A 13,560-nucleotide genomic window follows, 5' to 3' on the forward strand; every position below is an offset into this window, starting at 1 on the left:
GGCAAATATCCATGAAGGTGATCAGAAACAGTCAACATGGATTCACCAAGGACAAGTCATGCCTGACCAACCTGATTGACTTCTATGATGAGATAACTAGCTCTATAGATATAAGAAAAGTGGTGTATGTGTTATTCCTTGACTTTAGCAAAGCTTTTGATACAGTCTCCTACAGTATTCTTGCCAGCAACCTAAAGAAGTATGGATTGGATGAATGGACTATAAGGTGAATAGAAAGCTGGCTAGATCGTCGGGCTCAACGGATAGTGATCAACGGCTCAATGTATGGTTGGCAGCCGGTATCAAGCGGAGTGCCGGGCCAGTTTTGTTCAACATCTTCATTAATCATCTGGGTGATGGGATAGATTGCACCCTCAGCAAGTTTGCAGATTACTCTAAGCTAGCGGGAGAGGAAGATAAAGCTGGAGGGTAGGAATATGGTTCAGAATGACCTAGACAAATTGGAGGATTGGGCCAAAAGAAATCTGATGAGGTTCAACAAGGACAAGTGCAGAGTCCTGCACTTAGGATGGAAGAATCCCATGCTCCGCTACAGGCTGGGAACTGACTGGCTAAGCGGCAGTTCTGCAAAAAAGGACCTGGGGATTAGAGTAGACGAGAAGCTGGATATGAATCAACAGTGTGCCCTTGTTGCCAAAAAGGTGAACAGCATATTGGGCTGCATTAGTAGGAGCGCTGCCAGCAGATCAAGGGAAATGATTATTCCCCTCTGTTCAGCACTGGTGAGGCCACATCTGGAGTATTGTGTCCAGTTTTGGGCCCCCCACTACAGAAAGAATGTGGACAAATTGGAGACAGTCCAGCAGAGGACAATGAAAATGATTAGAGGGCTGGAGCACATGACTTATGAGGAGAGTCTGAGGGAGCTAGGCTTATTTAGTCTGCAGAATAGAAGAGTGAGGGGACATTTGATAGCAGCCTTCAACTCTCTGAAATGGGGTTCCAAAGAGGATGGAGCCAGGCTGTTCTCAGTGGTGGCAGACGACAGAACAAGGAGCAATGATCTCAAGTTGCAGTGGGGAGGTGTGATGGGTCTGGCACTGCTGCGTCCCTTTGTGGCAGGGGAGCCAGGGGTGCCAGGGCTTCGCCTCTCAAATTTCCCAGCCTGCCTTCTTTAAGGGTGTCCCGATGTGGCCTAATGGCAGGTTCTCACGTGCTCGCCCCAAGTATCAGGGTAGCATGGCCCAATGGCCAGAGTCCATACAACTCGCCCCGGATATCAGGGCAGCATGGCCCAATGGCCAGAATCCACACAACTCGCCCCGGGTATCAGGGCAGCAAGGCCCAATGGCCAGAGTCCACACAACTCGCCCCGGATATCAGGGCAGCATGGCCCAATGGCCAGAGTCCATACAACTCACCCCGGATATCAGGGCAGCATGGCCCAATGGCCAGAGTCCATACAACTCGCCCCGGGTATCAGGGCAGCATGGCCCAATGGCCAGAGTCCATCCTTCCCCCTCTCAGGCGGGGAAGTGTCGCCTAATGGTCGGACGAGTAGGGGGACCCAGTCCCACCCTCTCCACCGGGTCCCGACCCAGGGCTCTCGTATTGGCGGGGTTCCCTTTGCTGTTCGTTCGGCGGGGATCCACCCACAACACACCGAGCATCAGTGCTGCTTTAATGTGGCTTGTCCCTAAGGTTCCCCTGGGTCACTTCCTACCCTCAATGTCATATTCTCCCTTTCAGGGGTGGGGGGGGCGGGGGCAGGTGTTACCGGTCCGTATCCCTCTGGCGGGTCCTCCATCTGGGACGCAGGGTACATGCCGGCTGGGCTGGATCCTGGTTCCTGGAGCGTGGGCTGGTCCTCCTCGGGAGCTGGCTGTGTGCATCCTTCTCTTCCAGTGGTCAGCCCTGACTGAGCAGTTTTGCAGGCTTTTATACCTAGCTTCCAGGGGCTTCCTCTGCCAAGAAGGAAGGGTTAACTGCCGTGGGGTCAGTGCGGGGCCGCTCTGCCCCATCACAGGAGGTCTAGGTTGGATATTAGGAAAAACTATTTCACTAGGAAGGTGGTGAAGCACTGGAATGGGTTACCTAGGGAGGTAGTGGAATCTCCATTCTGAGTGGTTTTTAAGGTCAGACTTGACAAAGCCCTGTCTGGGATGCTTTAGTTGGGGTTGGTCCTGCTTTGAGCAGGGTGTTGGACTAGATGACCTCCTGAGGTCTCTTCCAACCCTAATCTTCTATGATTCTATTAATCTAAAATTTAGGCCAATAAGACTATAACTACTAAGATGGAGTGTATTTTTCAATATTCACCACAATTTTTAAACATCCAGAACCACAGATTTTTAATATGAGTTCATGATATATTCTAAATTAATACCTAACATTTTGATTAAAGCTAAATTTATCTAAATTTAAAGCAATAGGGAAAGGAAAGATTGTTTTTTAAAATAGGAAAATGTATTTGTGTAACCAAGAAAAATTGGTAGAAGGGTGGGGAAGAGTTATAGCATATGAAACTAGACTTAATTCATACTTTGAAAAGGTCTAGATTTCAAGAAAACTGTTCTTTTGTTTCTTGGAATATGTGCATTTACTGATAATCAAATATTTATTTAATATTATTTACATAGAATTACAAATGCTATAGTTCCTTTCTTAACGTTCAGAAGATTTTAACGTAATCATTGCTATACATAACACTTTTTCAACCAGAGAGGAACATTCCCCCCCAAAAAAATTATGTAAGTGGTTTATGACAATTTATAAATAACACTATGCACCCATTGATGATGCAATAATTTGAAAAGATGTTCACAATACAGAATTTTTAAATGTTCAGTTTTATTATTTACATCACATTATATTACATCTGTCAACTAAAGCCTTAGTTAAAAATAGCCGTGAGATTTAATGTTGGTATTTTCTGTTAATGACATTAGTCTTGCAACTGCAGTGATTAACAGGCGGCTTGCAAACTGTGTGATCTTAATCATTAGAAAATAAGAAGTAATGTCTTGTTTAATTACTGGAGGAGCAGTGTGTCACCAGCTAATTAGATATGATTGAGTATTATCATCCTCACATGCCTCTCAAGACATCAGACACAAACATTTGAATCCTATAATGCATGTTTAGAATGAACTTTCAGAATGTCTCAGAGTAAAAATTACAGGTTTAAAACATTAAAATGTCTTGCTTTCTAATCAGCATTGAATAACATAATGCTGTGGCAGATGAATTTACTAAAATGTAATGAACACCACAGAAAAACTATTTTAGAATATTTTAATGGACTGTTTTAACTCATCACTAATTATTGATTATATCCCATTTTCCAAGCAAGTGGACAATGGGAATGGAGTGCCAACGGATTCAGTATTTCTAAGAAATATTCAAAGATGCACCAATTTTTGCATAAAAGCTCTTGCTATTTGAACAAGAAACCTTGGACTTCTTCCTACTAATAAAAGTTTAATTTGCAAATACCTCAAGACTATCCTTTTTTGCAGACTATTTGAAACCTGGTTAAAAATTGCCCTGATAGTTCATTTTACCATTGCTGTTAATGTTATTGTTCAATCTGCACTGACGAGTCTTTGATTCATACTTCTTTCTCCCCACCTATAGACATGTAAACAAAGATGTGAGAACATTTCTTCCCATGGTTTACAGCGCTGAATGCACTTCATTAGGAAAGCCCCAGTCTGTTTTCTGTATCCAGAGTAAATACGTATGATCAGACAAGTTTTGGTCCACTGTTTCTACCATGAATTGTGGGCTCTGATTCATTTGTTGGTGTCTTTCCAACTCCCACTACTTTTTCCATTTATTCTAATTGCTCCATCATTCTCACATACTTGTTCAAATGCCTGCTTCTTCTACCAGACATCTTCCTTTCAATCTGACTCTGATTCTGGGTTGCTCTGCCTAGGCCAAATAGCCAAAGCCATCCCTAATGACTTAATTTCTGAGATGTCTCAATAATATTAGCATCTCCCTCAGTGTAAGTGACATAAGTTTATGCTACAGTTTCATTAGTGTGAATCCTGATATGTCATTGTAATTCTGAAGACCCTAAAATGCGCTCTCTTCCTCTACTTTTGGAATCTCAATGTTTTTGTAGTAAGGTTTAGATACAGACTAATCATAGGATATTATGAGATTTTTAAAACAGTTTTCTGCATTGAAGTAAGAATCTAGAAAAAAACCCTTTACTTTCATCTATAGTAATTGTTTTTACAGGGCAGTTGCTCAGATAAGCCCCTATGTTAGAACTGAAAGTCCTTCTAGCCATATTTTTGGCTGGTAACCTGGAAAATGAGGAGCTACTTCAAACCCATGTTTATCCAAAGCCTTAATGGCTTTTCCAAGTTTATCCTCTCTTGCCCTCCCCTTCTGCATCGAGTCTTGACAATGAAGCTCACCTGCAACACTAGAATCAGTTGCTTTTTTATTTTCTTTATACATGTAACAGAGAGAAGACAAATAGGGAGAGCGAGCCTGGCTGAAATGGTCGGAAAAAATATGGCTTTAGCAGCAGTACTTCAGACCAATATGAAAGGGGACGTTTGAGAGTCAATTGTGGGCAGTCAGGAGAAGGTTACAGTAGACAAGGTACCAAGAGCACAGATGAGAAGGATAGCAATAGAGGCCATGAAGAAAGAGGAGAATTTAGAGATGTTAAAGAGGAAAAAGCAATAGGCTGGTAGTAAGTGGGGGGACAGAGAAAAATCAAAGCTTTCTATCAAAATTACAATGCTGGGGGACCAAAAAATGGGGGGGGGGAAGCTGGCAGTGGTGACTGAGAAAAGATGGGGTTAGGTGGAACGATGAAAAGTTAAGTTTGAATTTGGAGCCATACATTCAAGAGCTGATGTCAGACAGGCAGGTAGAGATTTGAGACTCAAAAAAAAGAAGGGCCCTGTATATAAACTGGTCACATTTCCTTTCAAGACAAATTCTCAACACCTTAAATTCATAAAACAACAAAGATTCTTCGAACAATCTGCATCACTTACCAATGTCTGTGCCTACTTCTGTATGCAGTCCTTAAAACACCCTCCCGGTGACACTATTTTCATTTTTTTTAAATGCAAAATGTTTCATTTACAAATATGAATGTATATATTTCATTTGAGCCCTCTGCTGCCACTTGTTGTCTTATTTTGTAAACTTTTCAATATAGGGATCATATCTTTGTGTTTTTATAGCTTCTACTACAACAGGTCCTGGCTAGTGGAGAAGATGGAACAAAACAGATGTACTAATAAAGAGAGAACTTTCTGTAAGAGTATCAAGATCTGGAGGAAAGATATCAACTTCAATCAACTCTAATAAAGGACAAAAATGGAAATCTTTTCACTAAAAACTAGAGAGAGATGGAGGGAGAATTTTAATGAGCTCCTTAATGAAAAAAATTGATAAGAGATGAAAAACTAACATCTGTTTTCCAGACAACTGAGCCACTTGTTTTTTGTATTGTCTTACCTGCCTCCAGGCATCTACCAATCTATCATCAAATTCTATCCTCACATTTGGTGAAGGACTGTGTCCAGTTCTTCTCTCTACAATTCAAGAAGGATGTTGATAATTTGGAGAGGGTGCAAAGCAGATTAAATGATCAGGGACTGAATGATTGAAGGATTAGAAAATAGCAATAAACTGAAGGAGCTCACCCTATTAGCTTAACAAAGAGGTGGTTAAGGAGTGACTTGATTATAATCTATAAGTACCTACATAGGGAACACATGTTTGATAATGGGCTTTTCAATTTAGCAGAAAAAGGTATAACAAGATCCAATGGCTGAAAGAAAGAGTTGGACAAATTCAGACGAAATAAGGTGTAAATTTCTAACAGAGAATGATGAACCACTAGAACTATTTCCCCAAGTTCATAGTGGATTCTCCATCACCGGTGTTTTTCAATTTGAGATTGGAAGATTTTTTAAAGGCATGCTCTAGTTCGAAAGGATTCTGGAGAAGCACTATGGCCTGAGTTATACAGGAAATCAGACTAGATAATCATACTAGTCCCCTCTTGCCTTGAACTCTATGAATCTTGGAATGTTATCTTTCATACATCATCTTCTGTGTCACCATCAAAACCTCTAATCCATTACATATATTAAGCCAAATTCAGCACTGGTATAGGAAGGCCTAATTCCATTTACTTCACTAGAGTTTTCCCTGTTTACACCAGGAATGAATTTTACCAAGTAGCACTAACTTCAAACTTCAAAGCAAATATTCATTAAAACATATTGATCATTGCACAACATTCAACAGGAAGGAACTCCTGTCACTGATGTAGTTTTACCACAGAAAATCCTTTTTGAATCAAGTACACACAACACTCCACAAATATTTTATGAACTACACCAACTACTTGGAAAACATGCCTTTTAGCTTCACTTTTTATGTTAAAATTAAGCTTAGCTTAGTTATGTGATGCATTTTTAATTCAACACAGTGGTGATGGCTTCTCTGTTCCGCTCTACAAAAACAGTGTTATATCATCAGCAGAGTTACTTTTACAATGTACATTTCTAAAAAACTGCTTCTTCAGCTGGTATCCCTGGGCTGAGCAAAATATCACTGAAACTGGTAAATATGACCACCACTCTTAATTTAAAATAGCTGTAAGAGACGGTTAAGCCACCCCCCAGCTGAAACAAAGGCATATGTGACTCTACCCAGGTATTTGAACAATGGGCAGAGGGCATTGCTGGGTATTGTTCTGAGATACGAGTGTGTGTGTGCAAGAGGGAGTTGGGAAAGGTGGAAAGAAAAGCAGCAGGAAGCCCAAAGTAATATTAGTTAGACCAAAAGGGAAAACTGTAAAGATTTTATTGGTGCTAACTGTAGTTGGGTCACTACTTGAAAAGAAATGGACAAAAGAAACATTTTGTTCTTACCTACATTTTCACCTGGAGAAGAGATAGATCACTTCAGAAAAGAGTGGACTAAAATAATGTTTCATTTTATTTTTGTTTGTGAATAATTGTCTGTCAGGCTGTAAGGAAAACAATGAAAACTCATTTTATGCTGTAGGGATCTCCATTTTTTTTCTTTTTTTTTTTTGGCTTATCCAGCACCGACAGAATGAGTGGTATCTAATAACCTTGACTGTGAACTGCTTCAAGGAATGTGTGTTTTGGAAATTAATTCCCATAAGGTCTTTTATAGCAAATATGCACTTCTCTTGATCAATGAAATCTGTCATATGTATAGATGAGCTGTCTTTATGCTGAATAGTGCTGAGTACTTTTGTATTGACGTACTGTAATCTCTTATCCATCGTGTCTTTGCTTTGCTAGCTTTCTTAGGAATTACTAGAAACCTGACTTTTCTATAATCCTTTTCTAACAGATTTCTCATCTATGTGACAGCTTCCAAGGGCATACAGCTTTGTGCTGACCTTGTAGTTTAAAGTGTTTCTTGTTTTTATTTAGCCTTTGATTTTTACATAGATATTTAAAGATTTAAAAGATTTTATTACAAATGGCATAACCTTGTACAGGGCAGAGTGAGCAGAATGAACCTGTGTAAGGAGACAGCAATGGAAGAAGAATGGTTGAGAGGAGGCTGACTAAATATGTTGGGGTGAGGGGGGGGATGGAGATAGAGAGATAGGGAAAGAAACAGACAGTTCAAGTGAAGTCTTGTGTTTTAGGGCTGGAATGCTGAAGGATAGTGCATCTGTGTATGTACATACACTCTGTGGAAGAGGGTCAGCTTGAGTACTAGAAGTCCTGTGTATATACTGGGATTGATAAGCATGTATGTATGTTTCTGAATGGGGTTGTTGGGGAAGTCTGTGTGTGTTAGCAGATTCTGGGCAGCTTCGTGTGTCTATGTATTTGATGGATTTTTGCAAGTGGTGTCTGTGTTTATGAGATTTTGGCAGTGGAAGATATGAGAGTGTGATTTTGTAGATGGAGAAGGAGAGCAGATGATAATTTTTGGCAGGAGAGGCTATGTGAGAGAAGAGGAAGGTAGGGAGAGTACAAAGGAAGTGGAAAGAGGGAACAAGGACAAGAGGAAAGGAGTAATAAGAAATTGACACCTGGGGGAAGAGGAATAGAAGACAACAAAGGAAAAAGGGGATGGAAGGGAAGAGATGAAGGGAAAATAGAGTAAAAAGAGAAATGGATACACAGAGAAAATGAATAAAATAATGAAAAGGAGGAGGGAAAATAACAAATACAAGGGAAATAAGTAAAGCTTTTTAAAAACACCTTAACAGTAAGAGTAGATAAAAAGTTATACAATAACATACATTGTCTTTTGATGAGTGAACTCCATAATCTACTAATGCATAGGAGAACCATATTAACTCTGAGCAAAGTTGGTATGTAAAAAACACGTGAGCAATACAAACCGGGACTATACATAACAGATTAAAAATGTGATGAAAATGAAAAGTGTCATAGTTATTAATAGCTGTCTAAAACAATGGAACACACAGATAGAACAATGCTAGTTAAACCCATAAAACCAATCTAATGAGCAAACTGGACCCTGCTCAAGTTATAACATTGTTTCTACTATTGTCAAAGGATTCCTTTTGGTCATTACCAATGTGTGCCTGTGGCACTACTTTCTACTTCTTCCTGACTGACTGGTGCCAGTGGCACAGATGCACTAGCCAACTTAGGATCACTGCTACAGCTGATGGTTGATTATATAACCCCACATAACTCTGAAGCAACCTGTGAAGTGAGAGGAACTTTTATACCAAAAAACCAGAAGGTTCTTCTATTGTATTTGGCTATGAATAGAAGAAACAGCTAAGAGAGCCTTAGCCTTGCTGAAAATGCTTTTTCCTACTACAACTTGGTTGCTGCTGCTTCCACCTATCAGGATCACACTTGTCAGTTTTCATGTACTTCTACTGCCAATCTGTGCCTTTGAAAAACTATGTGAAACCTCTTTTGTGAGTTTCCTGCTAAGAGAGGCAAGAGGGAGCAACCTCCAGTCTTCCTCCTTTGCTTAGGTTTTCTTCACTTCTTGTCTGTTAGAAGACTCACTCTAGCCTTCTTCTTCTTCTTCTGTTTCTCATACCAAAGGGACACGTCTGATTTTTTTTTTAAATCAAAGGTTCTTACTCGTTTTGTATTCAGATAAACTTCAGTTGGCTTTAATGAGCCAAAATAAATAAAAACAATGGGAAAAATAATCTTAAATAAACTTCCTCCTTTACTTACATACAAAACCAAGTTTTGGTACATATGGGAGTTTTTGTATTGTTGTTGTTTTTATTTTGTTTTAATTTCTGGCACAACTTTAGATACATTCCACAAAATCCTAGTGATACTATCCTGGCCCCATTGAAGTCAATAGAGTTTTGCTTCAGTGGGGCCAGGATTTCATCCTAGGAAATAAAGCAGAATACATCCAATTTTTCCACAAATGCTGACATTTCAGTGTCATCTTCATAAGCACTGGCAATACTATAGTGTCACTAAGACACCACCCCCTAAGCTTGCTTTAATGCTCCTAGAAGATTTAGTGAAAAAGAGCTAAGACTTCATTCAGGTTTTAACAAATGTGTTTAGACCCCATCAGAAAAGTAAATCTGAAACCCTTTCCCCCTCTCATATAAGATGTGAAGAGAATTTCAGTGACAGCTTGTGCTCAGCATCCTAGTGCACAGAGTAAAAGGCAACAATACTAGACTATAAAATACCCTTGTTGCCAACTGTCATGATTTTATTGCAGGTCTCACAATACCTGGACTAGAGAAGAATTTCACCTTTTTAAACAAAAGTAAGTTTCTATCCCCCATGGCTTTTGACAAAAGCTTGAAAACATGACCTGAATGCAACCTAAACCTTCAAACACCAGAAGGAAAAAGAAAAAGAACCCACATTTTATTGTTCATTTTAAATCTTGTAAATTTTAAATGGATCTCAGATTTTGGGGCCTGACTCAAATTTTAAATGTCTGGGGCTGGCAATACTGATATATTTATCATAAAGACTAACAGCAGATCAACGCAAAACAAAGTTCAGACTTATACCACCATGTAAAAAGTGATTTTAAACTAAGAAATAAGAACTTTATGTCAGACAACGGGGAAAGATTTTTAAGAAAAGTACAATTGAGAGGTGCAATTAATTACCATGGAGATATTCAAGGCAAAAATCAATGATGATATTCAAGAATAGTCAAGAAACATTCAATCAGATAAAACATTCATGAAATTGATGTACTGAGTACAGTACCATTAAAAACACAGGGGATGAGACTACATTATCCAGCTAGTCTTTTCAGACTTGAATTTCTTTATACCTATTCAATTCTGTGCTTGTCTAACACTGCGAAAAGCATGACCAATTAATGCAGTGGAGTTTTTGTGATCTGGCACTTGAGTGAGACTTGATAACAAATGTCTTTATTTAGAAGTAACAGGGATACAGTAGGGTATTTAGAAGTGTGGTAATCTGCTGACCACATAAGATGAAACTGTAAATCAGGAGTCGGCAACCTCTGGCACGTGGCTCGCCAGGGTAAGCACCTGGGTGGGCTGGACTAGTTTGTTTACCTGCTGCGTCGGCAGGTTTGGCCAATCACAGCTCCCACTGGCCATGGTTCGCCATCCCAGGCCAAAGGGGATGGCGGGAAGCTGTGGCCAGCACATCCCTCGCCCGCGCTGCTTCCCACCACCCCAATTGGCCTGGGACGGTGAACCGTGGCCAGTGGGAGCCGCGGTCCGCCGAACCTGCCAATGCGGCAGGTAAACAAACTGGCCCGGCCCGCCAGGGTGCTTACCCTGGCAAGCCGCATGTCAGAGGTTGCCGACCCCTGCTGTAAATGTTCGTTTTAAATTCCTGTACATAACATTAATGTAAATAACTATCCGAGTCTGGAAACATGCCATCTGAAGAAGTGGGTATTCACCCACGAAAGCTCATGCTGCAAAACGTCTGTTAGTCTATAAGGTGCCACAGGATTCTTTGCTGCTTCTACACCAGACTAACACGGCTACCCCTCTGATACTTGATGCCATTGATGGGAGATTGACAGCAGATTTTGTACATGGCCAAGTACAATACTCTGATACTTTCACAGAAAAAGTATTTAGTTTTACATTATTATTCATGGTTCTAGCTAAACATATAAATCAAGCGAAATGATGCAATGGAATTAATAAATCTAAAACATGAAAGCTTGCAAATAAACCTTTTATTCTCTTAGATTTTTTGTTAGTCTAATCTATGTCTGATCGCTGTATACCAAATATATGAATTCCTTAATGGACAGTATAGGAATTACAACCCTTTGAAGTCTGTTTCTTTAATCTAGTAGTACCAAATCCTTCCATGACAGGTTCTGATCATGTAGAAACAATGCCTTCCACCGAGGATATGGGAACCTAGGGAGGGGCTTTCTATACTCCCTGTGCACTGAGTCTGTACTGAGAAGACTTTTTGTGCTCAACTGTGCAAGAGAGCTGGAAGCTAAGATAAGGGCAGCCTGGGTAGGGATGGTTCTAGTAAATATATGACTATGGGGATCTTCTCGCCAATCACAGAACCATAGGACTGGAAGGGACTTCGAGAGATCATGTAGTCCAGTCCCCTGCACTCACAGCCGGACTAAGTATTATCTAGACCTGTGGTGGGCAACCTGCGGGCTGCGTGTGGCCTGCGGGCTGCCCACCATGATCTAGACCATCCCTAACAGGTGTTTGTCTAATCTGCTGTTAAAATCTCCAATTTTACACTGTTTACTCATATTTAGCTTTTGATCCAGTATGATCCCCGGATCCCTTTCTATGGTAATCCTTCCTAGGCAGTCATTTCCCATTTTGTATGTGTGCATCTAATTGTTCCTTCCTAAATGGAGTACTTTGCATTTGTCCTTACTCAATTTCATCCTATTTATTTCAGGCCACTTCTCCAGTTTCTCCAGATCATTTTTAATTTTGATCCTATTCTCCAAACCACTTGCAACCCCTCCCAGCTTGGTATTGTCCACAATCTTCCCCACAGAGAGGGAGATGGTCATCGGGCTACTGCAGTCTGGTCTATGAGCAATTACAGAACTATCTGCATAGGTGTAATTCCTCCTTCATCTCACCCCACTCCCCTCCCAATGTCCTGAAGTATCTTCTGGCCACTTGGGATGTTCAGTGATTTCAGGTTTATCACCAAATTTCAGAAAAAAATCATGTAATTTAATGGTGGGGTCAGTCTTACTGTTTTACTTAAATTTGGGGAAGAGATGAATGACTGTCAACCATGCCATTTGCAGTAGCAAGTCTTTCCACTGTAAGTCAAGATAGAAGTGCCTCAAAGAAAGGTATAAAAGACATGGCTTGTGTTAGATATTGTGTGAAAACTGAGCTGTAATGAATTTACTTTGGGCTGCTGAAAATGAAGAGATAGTGGAATTACATACTTCAAGGCCAAATGTAGCCATTATAATTATCTATTCTGACTTTATGCATACCCAGTCCAAAAAATTCACCAAGCGTAATGCCCATAACTTCTGTTTGAACTATAGCATTTATTTTAGAAACATATTCAGTCTTCATTGAAAAGATTTCAAATGATGGAGAATCCACCATGTCCCTCGGTAAGGTATGCCAATGGTTAATTCCCATCACATTTATTTCTAGTCTGCATTTTTCCCGTTTCAGCTTCCAGCAATTGGATTTCATTATGCCTTTTCCTGCTCTGCCAAAGAGTGTTTCCCATCAGAAATCTCATCTATATGTAGGTTCTTGTAGATCATGATCAATTCATCACTTAATCTTCTCATGGATAAACTAAATAGAGTGCCTTTTAAATGTATCACTACAAACATGATTTCCAGACTTCAAATCATCATTTTAGCTCTTTTCTGAATCTTTTCAGGATTATCTTCACTCAGTGGAATTCTATCCATCAAGAGCTTCCTTGACCTAATCACAAATCTCACCAGGTACGCTTTTCTCCCAAGACATGTTTAACTGATCCCTATTGTGGCTGAACACAACAAATCACAAGGGTGAGATGAAAACTGCTAGCAGCAAATAGCATTAACCTTCACCTCTTCTTGCTACAATGAGTATCTTTTATTTGATTTAAAACCACACAAAGTTTTCTGGGAAGAAAGAAGAAGAAACATCACTCTTAACAAGAGATTTAGAAATGTATTAAATGTTGTGAGGCCAAATCTTCAGTGAGCAGACCCTCAGCTGGTGCACACTGTCATAGCTCCACTGAAATCAAAGGAGCTATGACAATTTATACCACCTGCAGATCATGCCCCTGGTTAGCTCTCTTATTCCTCAGGAAAATATCTCTTTGAAACATCAGTTAGAATTTGGAATGAGTAAAGATCAAGTAAGGACCCCAAGGCTTAGCATCACAATATATCACAAACTCTTGCAATCATTAGGCACACAAAAATGTACAATTTGACAAAATATATAAAAGGTAAGTGAGGAGAATAGTTTCTTGAAACCAGTTCAACAAATTACAAACTCACAAAGCTATCTGCTGGACACCATGAATGGACCCTTTTCCATCCACATTTAAGGCCAGTAAAAGATACAGACATGCTCTCAGCTTAGTGGGTGAATAGAATTAACGTATCTGT

The 13,560-nt window shown here is 40.0% G+C and overlaps 1 protein-coding gene across 1 annotated transcript in view; it reads right to left on the reverse strand.

The window, feature by feature from the left end:
• The window catches only part of SNTG2 (syntrophin gamma 2), a 475,088-nt gene that overhangs the window by 264,507 nt on the left and 197,021 nt on the right, over positions 1-13,560 (reverse strand). The gene's annotated exons all lie outside the window — the stretch shown is intronic.

The sequence above is a fragment of the Mauremys mutica genome, chromosome 3 (genome assembly GCF_020497125.1).
Source record: "Mauremys mutica isolate MM-2020 ecotype Southern chromosome 3, ASM2049712v1, whole genome shotgun sequence".
Classification (NCBI taxonomy): Eukaryota; Metazoa; Chordata; order Testudines; family Geoemydidae; genus Mauremys; species Mauremys mutica.